Genomic DNA, 18,203 nt, shown 5'->3' with positions numbered 1-18,203 from the left:
ATCTTAAGTATAGACCACTTCTCAGTCTTGCCTGTTGGCATGATGCATTCATTCAAAACACAGTTGTTTTCTTGAGCATCTGTCATCATTCATTCAGTTATTTGTTCATTTAAGAAAGTTTATTGGGTGTCTATTATGTGCCAGACATTGTACTAGTCTCTGGGGAGAGAACAATGAGCAAAATGGAGAAAAATCCCTGGCCTATGGAGTTTTCATAACAGTGAGAGAAGACAGATGATAAAATGAAGAAGTTAAAATACATTAAGTTAAATGAAAAAAAAAAACTATGGAGAAAAGTAAGGCAAGAAAGTGGGTTATTTGTGTGTGTGTGTGTGTGTGTGTGTGTGTGTGTGTGTGTGTGTTAGGAGCAGCAGTTTGAAATAGAATAGTGACAGACAGTTGTGTTAGACTTTGGAGAAAGAGTAATAAATGAGACACGTGCTCATAGATCTTAGACTGGTGGAGGCAAAAGATGATTATACAGGTAATTATATTAAATTGTGACATTAGGATAAGAGGTATATGTAATGCTATGGATGAGGACACAGGAAAAGGAGACTTTGAATAGTCTAGGGGGATCAGGAATGGTTTCATGGGTGAATTGACGTTAACATTGAAACCAAAATATAATGTAAGCCAGAGGAGAAATGAAGTGGGTTGAGGGTCAGCACAGGAAAAAATAAGTTCAAAGATTCAGAAGGAAGTGAGAACATGGTACATTCAAGGAAGTGAAAGTTTAAAATGGCTAAAGTATGGATTGGAAGAAGGAGAGTAATGTGAAATGAGTCTCCAGAGTAAGCACTAGTAATGTCACAAGAGCACTGAATGCCATGTTAAGAAATATGGACTTTATCCTAACAACAAACAGAAACCATTAAAAGAATTTAAAGCATTGGAAAAGACTTGAGGTTGATCCCCAGGGGCCTGAAGGGAGGCCGGATGGAGCTTTGTTCATTCAGAATCTTGATCCTGAATGGCCCCTTAACTCTGTTCTTTGATTCAACTAATTACCTTGCCTTTCCTAATAATAAGGTACATTTATTTGTGACTCACCCACTCACTCATTCATTTACTCTCCAACAGATATATAATATTGGTAACATATTCTGGTCATGTCCAAATAAATCCTTTTAATTCAAATATCTGATAAGATTTGTTTCTCTTAGAACTCAAATAATTAGAGGCCAGCTAAAAATTCTGGGTAAACAGTACCAAGTTCAAGACTGCAATTTTGATTTTAATTTTAACTCACTTGAGCTTTTATTGCATTTGAACTGCTTTGATTGACATTTACAAAATACAACAAGAAGTTAGTTATTTCATAACTAACTCTCTCAGCATAATATATGTTGTTATCCAAAAATATAATATACGTGTGTCATTCTCAAGAACATTCCATAACATAGACATGAACTTTTATAGTTGGAAAGGCCCACAGGGATCAAAATTATTATACAGATGAGGAAACTGCCACCTTCAGAGAGAATATCACTTAATTTATATTATATACAAGCCTTACTTATAGTATTATTACTTTTACTTTATATATTTTATGTTTTATGTGTTTTAATAAATTGTTTTTTTAAATTGTTAATTCATAAATATGGTGTAAAAATCCAAAAGTTGTAAAAGGGTCTACAGTTAAGTCTCTCTTCCACCTCTTTTGCTAGGCCACACTGTTTCCCTCCCCTGATGCTATTTTTATGTAATCTGTCAAGATACATCTTACATATATGCAAATATATATTACATATGTGTGTACACGTTGTGAGACATAAATGTTAGCATTATCTACATATTTTACCTTGCCTTGCTTTATCATTGAACAATATATTTTTGAGATTATTTCATATGGATATATATAGAGAGAAATGCCTCATTCTTTTTATTAGCCATATAATATTCCATTGCATGGATGTGCCCTCATTAAATTAATTAATTCACTGTCTAAGGGATTTTATTTTTTTCCAAACATTTTCATGATAAAAATATTTCAATAAATATAATTTATACAATATCATTTTTACCATGTGGGATTCTATCTAAAGGATATTCCTAAACATCGAAGTACTGATTTAAAGAGTATGTAAATCTTGAAATTTTTAATAAATATTGACAAGTTAGCTATATAATGCTATATATTTCCATTAACAGTTAATAAGAGTACTGTTTTTCCCATGCTCTTTTCAACACAATGCCTTACTGAACTTTTTGATTTTTGCCAAAGATCAAAATGGTAATTCATTATTATTTTAATTTACACTTCTCTTTTTAAGGGTAAAGATGAGCATTTTTTCATATGTTTAAGATTTATTCATTTATCATTTTCTGTGAACTCTTAATAGCATTTGATTACTTTTTCCATTGTTATTATGTTTTATATTGATTTGTTGATATTACTTACATGTAAATAATTGAAACTTTTGTGATATGAGTTGCAATTTTTTCCCAGTTTGCAGTTTACTGTCTAATTTTGTTTAAGGTATTTGTTTTACTATGCAAATTTTTTAAAGTGTTGGTAAACTTACCACCCTTTTCTTAAATCACCTCTTAGTTTATGTATTTTACATAAAAAGGCCTTTCTCACTGAGATTATTTTTAAAAACCCTATGTTTTATTCTAGAGAATTTGTGGATTAATATTTTAAATTAAAATATTTTGTATAAAGATATAATTTCTATAATAAATGATATACAAATCCAGTCTATTTTCTTCCATATTGTCCCAACATTAATTTTTAATAATCCAGTCTTTAATATATCCCTTATTTGAAGGGCCAACTTTATCTAAATTAAATTTCTAAAAATGTTTGCATCTATATTTGGACTTTCTATTATAATTCCACTGATTTGTGTGTCTATTCATGTACCATTATTGTTCTATTTCAATTATTGTAGATCTAAAATATGTTCATGGCTGGTAGGTCTAATCCCTCATCATTGGTCTTCATTTCCAGAGTTATTTTTGACAAAATCAGTTGGTTTATTTTTTCATGTGAATTTGGAATCTATATAGCTCCAAAAACTCTTGGGAACTTTTAAGGTGATTTAATAATATATAGAGATTTATTTAAAGGGAATTAGCTTCATTTTGAAGTTGAATCTTTCTGTCCAAGAGAAGAGAATGTTTTTGCATTTTTTGAGTCTTCCTTTGTGTAAAACAGCCCATAGACTGATACTGGTCTCTAGTAAGATAAGAATAAAAATTAAAAGCAAACATTTAGAAACTTTTAGAGCAATTTGACTGTTTGTGACATCCATTGTTGTTGTGACACTCTTTTAGCAATTCATTTTTATTGTATTGTTTAAAATTATCTAACCATGATAAAGTGAAAATAAAAGATTGGACTTTCACCAGTACAGTTTGAGAAGCATTGCTACAAAACATGATAGCAGTTTCTGTGGTTATTATTATTACTTTTTGAGGATAGTTTAACTTGATTATGTGTGCATATATATATATATATATATATATATACACACACATAGATATGCTGATACATGTTTACATAAACATAATCATATGCATGCTCCTTGTAGATTTAAAAGAAATTTTTTTTCTATTTGCCTTCCTTTTTCCCCCTTTTTTCTCCCCTATTCCACAGCATCTCTCCACCCTAAATAACCCATGTTAACAACCCATTATGTATTCTTCCATATTTTACCTAGAAAAATGTTAAATAATAGTGGGCAAAAATTTCTTCTCCCTGAACCTTACGGAGAATACTGGTAGAGCTGCATCAGTAAATATGATCTTTATTTTGTCAGATATGCATTTTTATAATGTTAACAAGGTATTCTTCTATTCCTTTTTTATTAAATTTTTTTAAAGAATATATTTTAAGGGCTTCCTTGGTGGCGCACCGGTTGAGAGTCCACCTGCCGATGCAGGGGACACGGGTTCGTGCCCCGGTCTGGGAAGATCCCACATGCCGTGGAGCGGCTGGGCCCGTGAGCCATGGCCACTGAGCCTGCGTGTCCGGAGCCTGTGCTCTGCAGTGGGAGAGGCCACAACAGTGAGAGGCCCGTGTACTGAAAAAAAAAAAAAAGCATATATTTTTTAAACATTATCAAATATATTGTTAGCATCTGTCATGATGTTTTGTGATATTCCTTTTGAGTGTATCAATCCCAGGTCGTGGATTATGGTGTATTAATCTTTTTTCCCCCAGCTTTATTGAGCTATAATTGACACATAACAATGCTTAAGTTTAAGGTATACAATGTGATGATTTGATACACATATATATTGCCAAATAAATACCACAATAAGGTTAGTTAACACAACCTTCACCTCACATAATTACCATGTTTTTGTTGTTTTTATGGTAAGAACATTTAAGATTTACTGTCTCAGCAATTTTCAAGTATATAGTATGGCATTGTTAACTACAGTCACTGTGTTGTACATTAAATCCCCAGAACTTATTCCTCTTATAACTGGAAGTTTGTACCCTTTGACCAAGATCTCATTTTCCCTGCCCCTAGCCCCGGGAATTGACCAATCTATTTTCTGTTCTTATGAGTGTGGCTTTTTAAGATTCTATATAAAAGTGATATTATACAGTATTTATCTTTCTCTGTCTGACTTATTTCATGTAACATAATGCCCTCAAGTTTATCCAGGTCACAAAGGGCAGGATTTCCTTTTGTTTTATGGTTGAATAATATTTCATTGTGTGTGTATATAAAATATTATATATATAATATTTATATCACATATACATGTCCAAATATATTTTAAATTAATTTATGTATTATATGTATACATATATATAATGTATACATATTTTCTTTATCCATTCCCCTGTCAATGTTTTGCCTTTAGCTTTGTTCTTTCTCAAGATTGTTTCAGCTATTCAGGGTCTTTTGTGGTTTTATATAAATTGTAGTATTGTTTTTTCTATATCTGTGAAAAATGCCATTGGAATTTTCATAGGGATTATTGAATCTATAGATGGCTTTGTAGGTAATATGGACATTTTAGCAATATTAACTCTTCTGATCCATGCTCATGGAATATCTTTCCATTTATTTGTGTTTTCTTTAATTTCTTTCATCTGTGTTTTATAGTTTTTGATATGTAGATCTTTCACCTTCTTGGTTAAATTTACTCCTAAGTATTTTCTTATTTTTGATACTATTGTAAATGAATGGTTTTCTTTATTTCTTTTTCAGATAGTTCATTGTTGGTGTGTAGAAATGATGCTGATTTTTGTATGTTGATTTTGTATTCTGCAACTTTACTGAATCGAAAACATTTTTTGAGGAATCTTTAGCATTTTCTATGTATAAGATCATTTCAACTGCAAACAGACACTTTCATTCTTCCTTTCTGATTTGGATGTCTTTCATTTCTTTTTCTTACATAATTGTTTTGGCTAGGACTTCTGGTACTAGGAGTAGTACCTTGAATAGGAGTAGGGATAGTGGGCACCCTTCTCTTGTTCCTGATCTTAGAGAAAAGGCTTTCAACCTTTCACTCTTGATATGATGCTTGTCATATATCCATTCAGTCATTCTATGCCTTTTGATTGAAGAGTTTAATCCATTTACATTTAAAGTAATTACTGATAGATAAGGACTTACTAATGCCATTTTAGTAGTTGTTCTCCGGCTGTTTTGTAATTCCTTTCTCTCATTTTTCCTCCCTTCATGTCTTTCTTTGTTAACTGATGATTTTCCTTACTGGTATGCTTTGATTCTCCTCTCTTTATCTTGTGTGTAACTACTATAGGGTTTTGCTTTATGGTTTACCTTACATTAAAAATCTTACAGATATGTTTATTTTAAGCTGATAATAGCATAACATCGATTGCATACAAAAACTCTTCTCTTTTACTCTTCCCTCTCCCTTTTTTATGTTTTTAATGTTACAATTTACATCTTTTTATATTACATATCCATTAACAAATTATTGTAACTATATTTATTTTTAATACTCTATCCTTTAACCTTTATGCTACAGTTAAGTGATTAACACACCACCATATTAGAGTATTAGAATATTCTTAATTTGTCTATATACTTACTTTTAACAGTGTGTTTTATATTTTCATATGTTTTCATGTTACTAATTAGTGTCTTTCATATCAGCTTGAACAACTCCTTTTAGCATTTCTTGTAAGGCGGGTCCAGTGTTGAATTCCCTCATCTTTTGTTTGTCTGAGAAAGTCTTTATCTGTCCTTCATTTCTGAAAAACAGCTTTTCTGGTAAAGTATTCTTAGTTGGCAGTCATTTTCTTTCAGCACTTTGAAGGCATCATCACACTTTCCCCTGGCCTGCAAGGTTTCTGTTGAGGGATTTGCTGATGCACTTATGGGAGTTCTCTTGTAAAAGAAAAATATGGAATGCTTCATGAATTTCCATGTCATCTTTGTGCAGTGACCATGCTAATCTCTGTATGTTTCCCATTTTAGTATACGTGCTGCCAAAGGGACCCTATGTTAATTTTTTAATGTTCTGTTGGATTCTGTTTGTCAGTATTTTATTTAAGACTTTTACATTGACATTCGCAGATGAAATTTCCTTGTAGTTGTTTTTGTGTGTGTGTGTGTGTGTGTGTGTGGTCTTGATATTAATGTTATGTTAGTTTTATTAAAAAATTGAAAATGTATTGCTTCTTTCTCTGTGTTCTGGAAATGACTTTGCCATTAATTGTTCTTTAAATAATTGGTAGAAATCTTCCTTGCAACTTTTAGTCCTGGCATGAGGGGGTGTGTTGGAGATGGTATTGCTCTTTGACAGCTATATTTTCCCATGAAATAAGGTATAAAGTCAGTTTTGGTAATTATTTTTTCCTAGAAAATTATCTACTTTAGAGCTTATATATATGAAGTTTATAAATTAGTCCCTTTATGACTCCCTTAATTTCCTCTTCATTTGTGGTTTTCTCCCCATTACTGATTTTATGCATTTGTGTTTGCTCACTTTTTGATCAGGTTAAGCAAAGTATTTTTAAGACAAATTATTAGATATGTTATATTTTCTGTTCTTCATTTATTAATTATTGGTGTTAATGCCTTCACTTTGTTTTCTTAGTTTATTTATGTTTCTTTATTTGAAACATTCTAAGTTGGATGGTTATTATATTTATTTTTATCCTATACTGTTTATAAATATGTTTTAAGGCTATGATTTTTCTTCTAATACTTCTTTAGGTATAACCCGTATCATTTGATATTTATTATTTCATTATAAGTATTTTGAAATATGTCATAATTTTAATATTATCTTCTTTTTGACAGAAGAGTTGTTTAAGAAACAGTAATAAAATGTCAAGATAGTATTTTGTTATTATTATTATCGGGTTTGTAATTCATGGTTGACGAGGTTTTTTTTAATTTATTTTTATTGAAGTATAAATGAGTTACATTATATTAGTTTCAGGTGTACAACATATTAATTTGATATTTTTATACATTATAAAATGATCACCACAATAAGTCTAGTTACCATCTGTCACCATACAAAGCTTTTACAATATTATTAACTGCATTCCCTATGCTGTACACTATGCCCCCATATTTATTTTATAACTGAAAGTTTGTACCTCTTAATCCCCTTCACCTATTTTGCCCATCCCCCCACCCACTTCCCCTCTGGCAAACACCCATTTGCTCTCTGTATTATGAGTCTGTTTCTGTTTTGTTGTTTGTTTGTTTATTTTGTTTTTAAAAATTCTACATATTTTAAGATTCCATATATAAGTGAAATCACACAGTATTTGTCTTTCTCTGTCTGACTTACTTTAATTACCATAACTGTCTTAGTACTATTTCAAAAAAATTCTTTATAGGTTTTTTTATTACTCATATATAGGCAAAATTTAGGTGTGTGTGTTTGAATATTCCATGAGCACTTAAAAATGAGGCCTTAATTTTAAGAGCTCATACACTTTTCACATCTGCATGTGAAGTTTGCTTTTGATCATCTGCTTTTTAACATATATTAACTCATTGATTTATCTCAGACAAAGTGAAGTAAATTAAATATTCCTACTTCTAAGGTACTTTTGACAATTATCCTTACATTTCTTAAGTTTTTATTTTATGTATTTGGATCGTATGTTATTAGGCGAATAAATATTCCAAAGTACTTATTGGAGATTTTACTCTTTATCATTTTATAGAACCTTTCTTTGACTTGTTTTTTACTGTTTACTTTGAACTGTTATTAAGGGTAACCCATGCTTTTTTGGGGGGAGGAGTGGTTTTTCTTTTCCAGATATGCCTTTTATTTTCAGTCATTCTCTGTTACTCTGTTTTAGGTGTCTCTCTTATAGACAGCAAAGGGCTGGCTTTTGTGTTATTTCAAAGCCAGGACTGTATTCTATGCTGGGAAGTATTTAAACTTAACTTCCCCAAGACAGAGCATTGACCGTTAGTGAGTTCTTTAAGCCATTATTCCCTCTCAGTCCAAAGATACTGGCTTAAAGAGTATCTAACCTTCACTCTATTGACACTGTTTTGGGCAAATAGTGGGTGTAGTTTTGAGTTCTCTTTCAGCCCATCTCCCTGTGCTTTAGGTTGGTATCAAGTTGAGCTTCTGGGGATTCCACTGCTGACTGGTAAATTTCATTCCTGTTGTATAAAACAAGGAGTCATTAGTTTCATCCCCTCATGGTGTGCCATCAACTTTGGAGAATTATATTCTGATGCCTTTGTTTTTCCGAAATCTGCAGCTGCAGGTACACTTTTCTTACCTGTTTGATCTTCACTGCATTTGAAACCCTTTTTTATATATTGAGAGTTATAAATTTGTTTTAGTTTCATTAAAGATGAAATTACAATTCTATTTTTTCTTATTGTTTTTGTTTTGGATGGTTTCTTAGGGTCAATACATCATGATTTTTTACATAACACTTTAAAAACTAACATTTAAACATCACCTTTTGATAGTGTTAATCCTACTTAATTCAAATTATTATCCTATTGGCACAAAGTTTATTTTCAAAAGATTTTCCTCTTGGACTCATGTATTTCTCTTTTCTCACCAAACGTTAAAAAAAATAGGAAAATGTAAATTTTATATTTTTTTTTTCAGTGAATTTAAGAGAACAGATTCTCTTGTAATGATTTTCTTTTATTCAAGTTTAGGTCTTCATCTTTAGATTTATCCCAATAATGACTTTAACTGATATCAACCATTGACTAAGATGTGCAGATCTCAGAGAGATTTGAAAATTACTATCTCAGGCTTCAAAGAGGAAAATAGTGTTTCTATAAAAGGAGTCAATTATGTATAATATATTTAGACAGGGAGAAGTAAATAATGAGAAATGCCCATGTCACAAAGCCCTATTTTAGTAAAACAATAGCTTCTATATTAATGTATTTTTAAATCATGCTATGTGGTATAGCGTATGTGTAAGTAACATAATAATGAAGGATGTCCATTGGAAACTAAAGTGGAAATTAAAACAAACCTTTGTGGAGCTGCTCTTTATTTTTCAGAGAAGCTGAGAAATAATTTGAGACCTAAGAGCAGCAAGAGATGGTTACCTCCTTTTGCAGGTGCACCTCAGTTTATGCCACTATTGCACATATGTTTTATAATGCCACCTCACTGACCCCAGGAACTCAAATCCAAAAGCTATTGCAATTTTGGGATACAAAGTAAAATTCTGGTAAAATATACAGGGGAAAAACTATGGCAGAGTTTTACAAATATCTCTTAAACATTCAATTCACCTTGGAAAATCAAGCAATTTGATTTCAGTTCAAAACTTAACATGTTCTGATTGCTTTTGGAAAATGTCTTTGGATTACAAAAGGGGTTATCTATGCATTGATGACCCAATTTTTGTCTCTGTTAATATTCTAATTTCACTCATTCCTTACTGTACTAAGGAGGTAGAGAGAAACTTATCTCATAAATTACATTATTTAAACACTCAGGCCTTTAAAAAGCCCAGCCTAAACTATATAAACAAAGCACATAGTTGATACTCGGGACCAAATATTTTACTGTACAACTGACTTAAAGTTGGATTTTTTCAAAACGTGGAAAGTATCATTGAAACCCAAATTTGGGAGCTCACATAAATGCTATATTAAATGCTGCAAGTAGCTCTGAAAACCAAGGTGGCAAACATGAAAAGCAGTCAGTCCACTCATAATTACTATGCCACTCGAATTCTAGTAATTTATGGGGAAGGAAAACAAATCTAGTTACTCATCCTCTTCGTGAATGAAATGTGCTCTGCACTACAAATGCAAATTATTATCCTTCATCTAAATCATTGACTTAATGATATTCTATTTCCAATCTCACCCTCATGTCACTGAGAATGAGCAGCCTTAATCTAATGATTAAAAAGTATTCTCTCTTATGTTTGAACTGGAGTTTATTTCAGAGTTTTGTGCTTTAAAATAATATAAAATACGGGTTTTATGTTTTTATATCTCTGTAAGAGAATATTAAAAAATAAACATTTCTATACTTTCTCCTAAAGAGGAATGATGTAAATATATATTAGTTCCTGCCCAGAGAGCTCAAAATCTAATTCAGAGAGCCAAGCTATAAATACACAGGAGAGCAGTAAAAATTCAAAATGATAAGATAAGCTCAAGGCAGTATATTAAAACCTCCTTTTTGTGGAAAATTTGGGAAATAATCTCCTAAATATTATAAATGATTTTTATTATTTTGAGTAGTGAAGTATTCTTAATTTTATAATAGTTTGATGGCATTCTAGCTGAAGTGTTATACACATACCTCTCCCTTACTTTGTAACCATAACAATGACCATAAGTTACATTTTCCTTGGTGATTCAAAATTGTGGTTGTAAATGTCAATGTTATAAAACAGGGACGGGTATGTCCTTTATCTTTAGTAACTCCTAATGACAATATTTTAGTGGTTGTGTCTCTTTTTGTTGTTGCGGTTTTTCTGTCTCCTGATGTGCTCCTTGAGTATTTTCTACTTGTTCTTCTTTGGACTAGGAAATAAGGTGTGGTGTGGGAGTGGGTGTTTATATATAAATGTGTGAGTATATCTGTGTGTGTGTGTGTGTGTGTGTGTGTGTGTGTGTGTTTGTATATGTCTGTTGGATTCCTTTAGCTCAAGGAACTGAAACACTTGTTATATCTAAAATTCTAGAGGATTTTTCATTATGTGCATGTGAAAATAACAAAGGCAGAAACGTCTCCCAGATGATCGTGCCTAAGGGAATCTACCAACAATTGTGCAATAAAAGACGAGAAAGTGGCTTGGTGCCAACTTGGCTATTCATTGAAATAGAAACCCTTAGAAAGGGACAGCAATTGAGTATTATTAGATATCATGAGTTTCCGCCAGTCCAAATTTCAAGTGAACCAGTTACTTATGACTGTGTTTAACATAAGATTAAATATACTTGGAGTAAAGCTCTCAGGAAATGGAATCATATCTACAATGAATGTGTTTTCTAAGTGTACATTTTGACTCTGCATTGTCTTTCTCTATAAAGTCAAGTGCCCCTTCTGTATATTTTATTTTATTTATTTTTTTTTAGAAGATGTTGGGGGTAGGATTTTGTTAATTAATTTATTTATTTTTGGCTTTGTTGGGTCTTTGTTTCTGTGCGAGGGCTTTCTCTAGTTGTGGCAAGCGGGGGCCACTCTTCATCGCGGTGCGCGGGCCTCTCACTATGGTGGCCTCTCTTGTTGCGGAGCACAGGCTCCAGACGCGCAGGCTTAGTTGTTGTGGCTCACGGGCCTAGTTGCTCTGCGGCATGTGGGATCCTCCCAGACCAGGGCTTGAACCCGTGTCCCCTGCACTGGCAGGCAGATTCTCAACCACTGCGCCACCAGGGAAGCCCCCTTTTGTATATTTTATATCATATTTCATAACCCATTTTAGGTTAATATTTTATGAATATGTCAATTTACTCCTTAATTGGTCAACCCATATTCCCCACAGTGCTTAGCAAACTCCCTTGCTTAAAAGTGACAATGAATATATATTCATTGGTTTGAAGAGAAGTTCTAGTAACTATGGTTGTCAATGACAAGTTATAAGAAATCAGTGCCATGAAGTCAGAAAAGAGAAATAATACTTGGAACTGACATCATTGGGCAAGTTTTATGGAAGAGGTAAACAAATGAGATGGTTATATAATCACAAATCATAAGTCTTTTGTTTTAGGGGTGACCATCATTGTCATCTCCATCATCAAAAATAAAGTTTCACCTGCAATTGTTAATTACTATACAATACTCATTCTTGTTCTGATTCAACATCTAATACTTGAAGACAGATAAATTCATACATGGAAAACTATGCAAGGAAGATAGCATATCAATCCGGCCATTTTCCCCCTAGAGTATGAGCCACTATATTAACAGGCTGAGGATATATAGAGAGAGTTCATGGTATAGTCAAGTTCCCCTCTCTTGACAACATTTTTTAGTGAGCTTGTCTGCAAGATCTAATAACTCAGTGGAGACAGCAAATCTATTTCATACAGAGATGAAGAAAATGAAAAGAATAGTAGTGGGAAGTTTTGAAATTCTTCATATTCAGAACTGAGTAAAGAAATACGCTGACCCCAAGAAGTTACAGGATATGTAGATGATAGATAAATGGATAGATCAATCTTCATAAATAACAATTGCTTTTTCTCCTCTGACCCAAATCTGTTCCCAACCCACCTCTTTATTTTTTATTGGTATGTGAACTTGATGTTCTCATAAAACAACTAAACAGAAATAGTAAATTTAAACTTATCTGGACTGAGTCAATGTAGTTGGGGAAATATGAAGTTCCCTTAGCAGTACTGGGTTATGTATGGTCATCCTCTAAGCCCAGAATTCACACAAGCACATCAACGTTCAGTCAATAATACTCCTTCACCACTTTATCAATACGTTACATAAGCTAAAGTGCGTTGCCCACTGTGGTTGAGGAGACCATGCTTTACTCATTTCTGTATCCTCACTACCTAGCATATAGTCTAATGGCATGTGTTCAATGTTTGTTGAAGGAATTTATGAACTAATAAAACAAATAATCTGTAGCATTCATTGTAGTCAGTGGCACAACCTTTGAAGAAGACAAGTTTGATCAGTGAAGAAATTAAAAAAAAAAAAAAGAAGGAGACAAGCTTGGATATGGCTTTAATCTGAAGATACAGCATACAATTTTTCATATGTAAATGTTCACTTGGTCTGTATGGGTACTGGACTAATGACATGGGACTCATTTGCAGTACACAATCCCCAGCTTGGGTAGCCAATCCAAAACAGAAAGATCTTTGAGTTTTGTATTCTTTGTGTGAAAAATTCTTTGCTCTTGGTGTAAGTGCTTCAGTGTTAATCTGATTTTGTTATTCAAGCCTTTGCTTTAGCCTTACGGACTGAAAGGCTTTGAAATACATGAATTGGATTAAAAGCTGAGTGATCCTCACCTTTTACATTGGGACACAAGTACTATATGTCTTCCTGTTCCACCATTCCTAGCCTTTGTCTCCATGGCCACAAAATGACCACTGTGTCTTCAGCCATCACATCCATATTTAGAGCAAAAAAAGGGAGAAGGATGAAAAAGAAAAGCTGAAAAGGTGTGTCAGCAAAGATTGTCACTTATAAAACCAGCACTGGGACTATGCAAGATGAATATTTTAATGTTTCAGCTTCTATAATTGGGAGAGGCAAAGGAGAAGTAGCCAGTTCACAATATGGCATTGAAACTTGGTAGAAAAAGTCAGGAGATAGAAAACGATAAATGAGATTGCCAAGGGAGAGATTACAGAGTAAGAACAAAAGACTGAAGTAAGAGCTTTAAAGATATCAGTAGAAAGATTGCTCTTTTATGAAAGTTGCGGGGTGAGGGGGGGCTGAGATAGCAAAGATGAAGAGCCAAGAGGAAATAGTTCCAAGAGAAATGTGTGAGCAACAGTGTGAAATGTTATGAAATAATGATTAAGGAGTAGAAATAAAAATAATAACCAGGAAGTAGTTGGTAAACTTGAGTAGAATAATTGTGTAGAAAATTGAGAGAAGGAAACAGTTGGCAGGAGCTAAGAAGTGAACACATTTTGAAGAAAAAAACCCAGAATAGAGACTACTCTTTTCAGGAATTCGATAGTGAAAGGAAAAGGAAATGGAACTGAGTCAACCAAAAAGTTGTCAGTGTTAAGGAAAGCTTATGAATATTTTTTAGACTGGAAAGATCTGAATATTTATTTAGGCAGAGAATATATAAATCAATATCTAACAGATAGCAAATACCTAAGGAAGGGAGATTTCTTTGATTCTGGTTTCTTTCTTCTTTACACTTAATGTCGTTGAATGACTTTTATGGTGGAATCTTTAATTCTTAGTGCTTGGGTTACAAAAATGAATATGGTATAGTCTTTACCCTTAATAATTTACAACCTAGAAAATGAGAGAGACAAATAAGCTGAACTGAAGTTTTAAATTCTGATTTGTGAAAACTAAACCTTAGGGAATATCAGGTTTGAAGATCTTAATAAGGGTGCTAAACATACAAAACCCTTTAAGAAAGACCTCCCTCCTTCACATTATAATTCTGTTTCCAACATTCTATTTGGGAAGTGATGTTTTATACATCATAGAACAATGGTGTTTAAACAACAGAAGATGCCTGGAAAATCCTTCTGAGCTTGGGAAAAGTTGTTGAAGCTTCAGGGCTCTTGGTGACGAATTTGATCATATGCATGTTTCATTAAGAATCAAAGCATGTGCATCCTTCCGCGTTGAAGCCAACAGCAGAAGCACAACAGTGTTCCCAAGGTGCGGTGACTAATACCTTGAGAAAGGCCTCAGCATTCCCTTTATAGATGAGGTGTTAATATACACTGCCATTCTTGCTCACAGCACTGAAAATTAATACGAACACAGTGGGCTAAAGTGCCACTCTGAAAATACAAATGCTTTGGGTAGAATGGGAAACATTTTATGCTTTCCTTTAGAAATATTCTCTCAGTTCCTTTGAAGATAAAAATAAACTGCTAAAAATCCCATTAAGACCTTTTTAGGGGTGGTTGTATTTTTCCTTCTACATCTTGTACTGAAGTGGAACTTTTGACTTATGTTAAAATAAGCATACTTCTAGAAAAGACAAGCTGGAATTAATTCATGACCAAGTATTTTTCCAATGACAAATCATTTTTATCCTTTGGAACAATGATATTTTAAATTAAGATGTTTAAAAATGTTTCTCTGGGTAGATTAATTATAGATTCAGTGGCCTGGAAAAGATAGAAGTGGTCAGTTAATCAAAACATCTGGACATACAAGAGTTTTATCTCCTTGGGTAGGGAACTTTGACCACCCAACACCTTTGAGAGCTGACAGTGACCATTTTATAGGCTCATTGAGCCTGTAAGGACCTTGGAGATCAACCTAGCAGGGATTATTTAAAGATCTCTGTGATTCTGAAAATGTTTTCCTTAAAGTGGGTTTAGGTGAAAAAGGTAAAGAACTCTTAAGTTCAGACATAAGGAACTTTAATAATGCAGCTAGTTATGCTCTTTCGATGGGTACTGGCCCAAGTTTAATGCAGTGGTTAATGGCATGGAGTATGCTACCAAACTTTGGTTTAGAATACTCCCTTTGTTAGTTACTAGTTATGTGACCTTGGAAGAGTTACTAAACACCTCCGTTTCCTCTTCTGTAAAATGGGAATAAAAATAGTCCCTACTTGATAAAGTTTTTGTTAATATCAAGTGAGTTCATAGATAGAAAGAGCTTAGAACACTCCCTGGCACATAAAAATTACTATTTATGTTTAAGTTGTCATTATTATAATTTAATTCCTATAACATTATTAATGGTAGCTAATGTTTTAATTTTACAGATGGGAAAATTGACACTTACAAAAGGCAAATAACTTGCACAATGTCATTCAGCTAGTAAGCAGTACGGCCAGGCATATAGCACTATAACTTTCACTCCGAAGTATGTATTCTACATGATACTGTTTTGAAGTTTCTCCCGTTGTTAGCGTGTGCCACCTATGTCATTAGACATTCAATGCCACTTGAATTAATGTTCAAATTTTAATTTTAAAAAATCAGGTCATGGTATTATTCTAAGTCATTTATTTATAATTTTTATACTAAGTTACAAGTTATACAAGTTTTATTTCAACACACTTTTTAAGAAAAAACAAGATATATTAATTTTTTATTGTTACTGTAAAAATTGCCATAAACTTAGCAGCTTGTAAGAGAAATTTATTTCTCTTACGATTCTGGAGGCCAGAAGTCTGGAATCAGTTTCACTGGGATAAAGACATGGTGTCTGCAGGCTGGATCCTACTGGAAGCTCTAGGGGAGACTCTGTTTTCTTGCCTTTTCTAGCTTCTTGAGGTCATTTGCATTCCTTGGCTTATGGCCCCTTTCTGTGTGTTCAAAGTATATCACTCAGATATTTGCTTTCATTATCACATTGCCTTCACGCTTTCTGACCCTGTACCTCCTTCTTATAAAGATCCTTGTAATTATGCTGGGTCTACCTGGATAATCCAAGATAATCTTCCTGTAACAAGATCCTGAAGTTAATCTCATCTGCAAAGTTCCCTTGTAAGGCAACATATTCACAGTTTCTGGGAATTAGAACATGGACCTCACCAAGGAGGCATTAGTCAGCCTACAATACAAGGTTTAGATTAAAAGATACTAAGTCATGTTATTTTGAAAACGTTCTAAATAGCATAAATTTAAAGGACATAGAGAAAATTTCTATAAAACTCTTGATACCCTTTCATCTTTCACTCTCTCTACCCAAATACTTGCTTACCAAGGCTGCTGTAAGATCTGATATTTGTTAATTACCAATTTTATTGCCAGAAAGATGCCTACTTAGGATACAGTACTCATCTAAGCATGTCAAGAGATTCAAGACAACAAATGTTAGACTGTAAGTATTACTGGGTTAAAGGAAAACCATGATAAGAACTTTAAGGAGAAGAATAAATATTCCTTAACGTTTTTGGCTGAATCAAATTTGAGCTACATTTTTCAAAGTGTTGCTTTGAAAAATGTACTCAGATGACCACTTATCCTCAACCCCATATTTTAAGTTTTATTTTACAAAACAATGAGAGTAAAAAGCAATTTTGCTTCAGCTTAGATTCGTTTTATATAATGACATTTTTTGGATAAAGAAAGAAAGTGCACCAGATTAAGTTTATAATCCAAGGTTGCAGGTGCCATAACCACTCTAAAGCCAGAGTTGAGAAAAAGCATGACTGTAAAGAGATCATCTTGCACGGGTGAACATAAACTAGTTAGGGCTGGGATTTCCCTGGTGGTCCAATGGTTAAGACTTCGTGATTCCACTGCAGGGGGCACAGGTTAGATCCTTGTTCTGGGAACTAAAATCCCACATGCCACAGGACATGGCCAAAAATTAAAAACAAACAAAAAGGGCTTCCCTAGTGGCGCAGTGGTTAAGAGTCCGCCTGCCGATGCAGGGGACACGGCTTCGTGCCCCGGTCCGCGAAGATCCCACATGCCGCGGAGTGGCTAGGCCCGTGAACCATGGCTGTTGAGCCTGCGTGTCCGGAGCCTGTGCCCTGCAACGGTAGAGGCCACAACTGTGAGAGGCCCACGTACCGAAAAAAAAAAAAAAAAACTAGTTAGAGCTATTCAGTCAGTAGAAATAAGAACTGAGAATGGATATATGATTTATCTCTATAAAATCACTTTTGTTATGTGTAGGGGGCCTATAAATATTATTGACAAATATTATCATATGAGTAAAGGCACCATCCTCACTCCTAAAATTTTAAAGAAGTAATTTTAGGATTTTTGTTTTTCTAAAAGGGAACTCTAAATAGGCTAGCATTTTCAGAGAATGGGTTGGCAGACTTAAGTAGCATCATCAAGTAAGTTCTTCCAATTTTCGAAGACCATTGAACTATTTAATATTAAAATACCTACTCATCAATCAAATGAAAATATTTATATTGAGTTCTTACTCTGTGTCAAGCACTCTGGTAAATGTTTTGAAATGCAAATATAAATAAGATACCACTCTTGTCTCTTAAGACTTTTGAGAGTCCAGTTGAAAATCATATAAATAAACAAGCAAAAAAAAAAGAGTATACAATGATAATATGTACTATGGTGGAGGAATATATATAGTATGAGAACACCTAACTTCAAAATGGACAAGAAGGTAGGGCTTCCTGTGTGTACTGCTTGGCCTGAGACTTCAAGGAAAAGTAGCAATTGCCTCTGTTAAGAGTT

The 18,203-nt window shown here is 33.3% G+C and overlaps 2 pseudogenes; one reads left to right on the top strand and one right to left on the bottom strand.

Annotated features, from left to right (window-relative positions):
* LOC132597733 (hypoxia-inducible factor 1-alpha inhibitor-like) overlaps positions 1 to 18,203 on the top strand; it is a 187,855-nt pseudogene that overhangs the window by 19,359 nt on the left and 150,293 nt on the right.
* On the bottom strand, positions 6,340 to 6,440 carry LOC115857695 (U6 spliceosomal RNA; annotated as a pseudogene).

This window comes from Globicephala melas, chromosome 8 (genome assembly GCF_963455315.2).
Source record: "Globicephala melas chromosome 8, mGloMel1.2, whole genome shotgun sequence".
Classification (NCBI taxonomy): domain Eukaryota; kingdom Metazoa; phylum Chordata; class Mammalia; order Artiodactyla; family Delphinidae; genus Globicephala; species Globicephala melas.
This window is presented reverse-complemented; position numbering and strand designations above follow the sequence as displayed.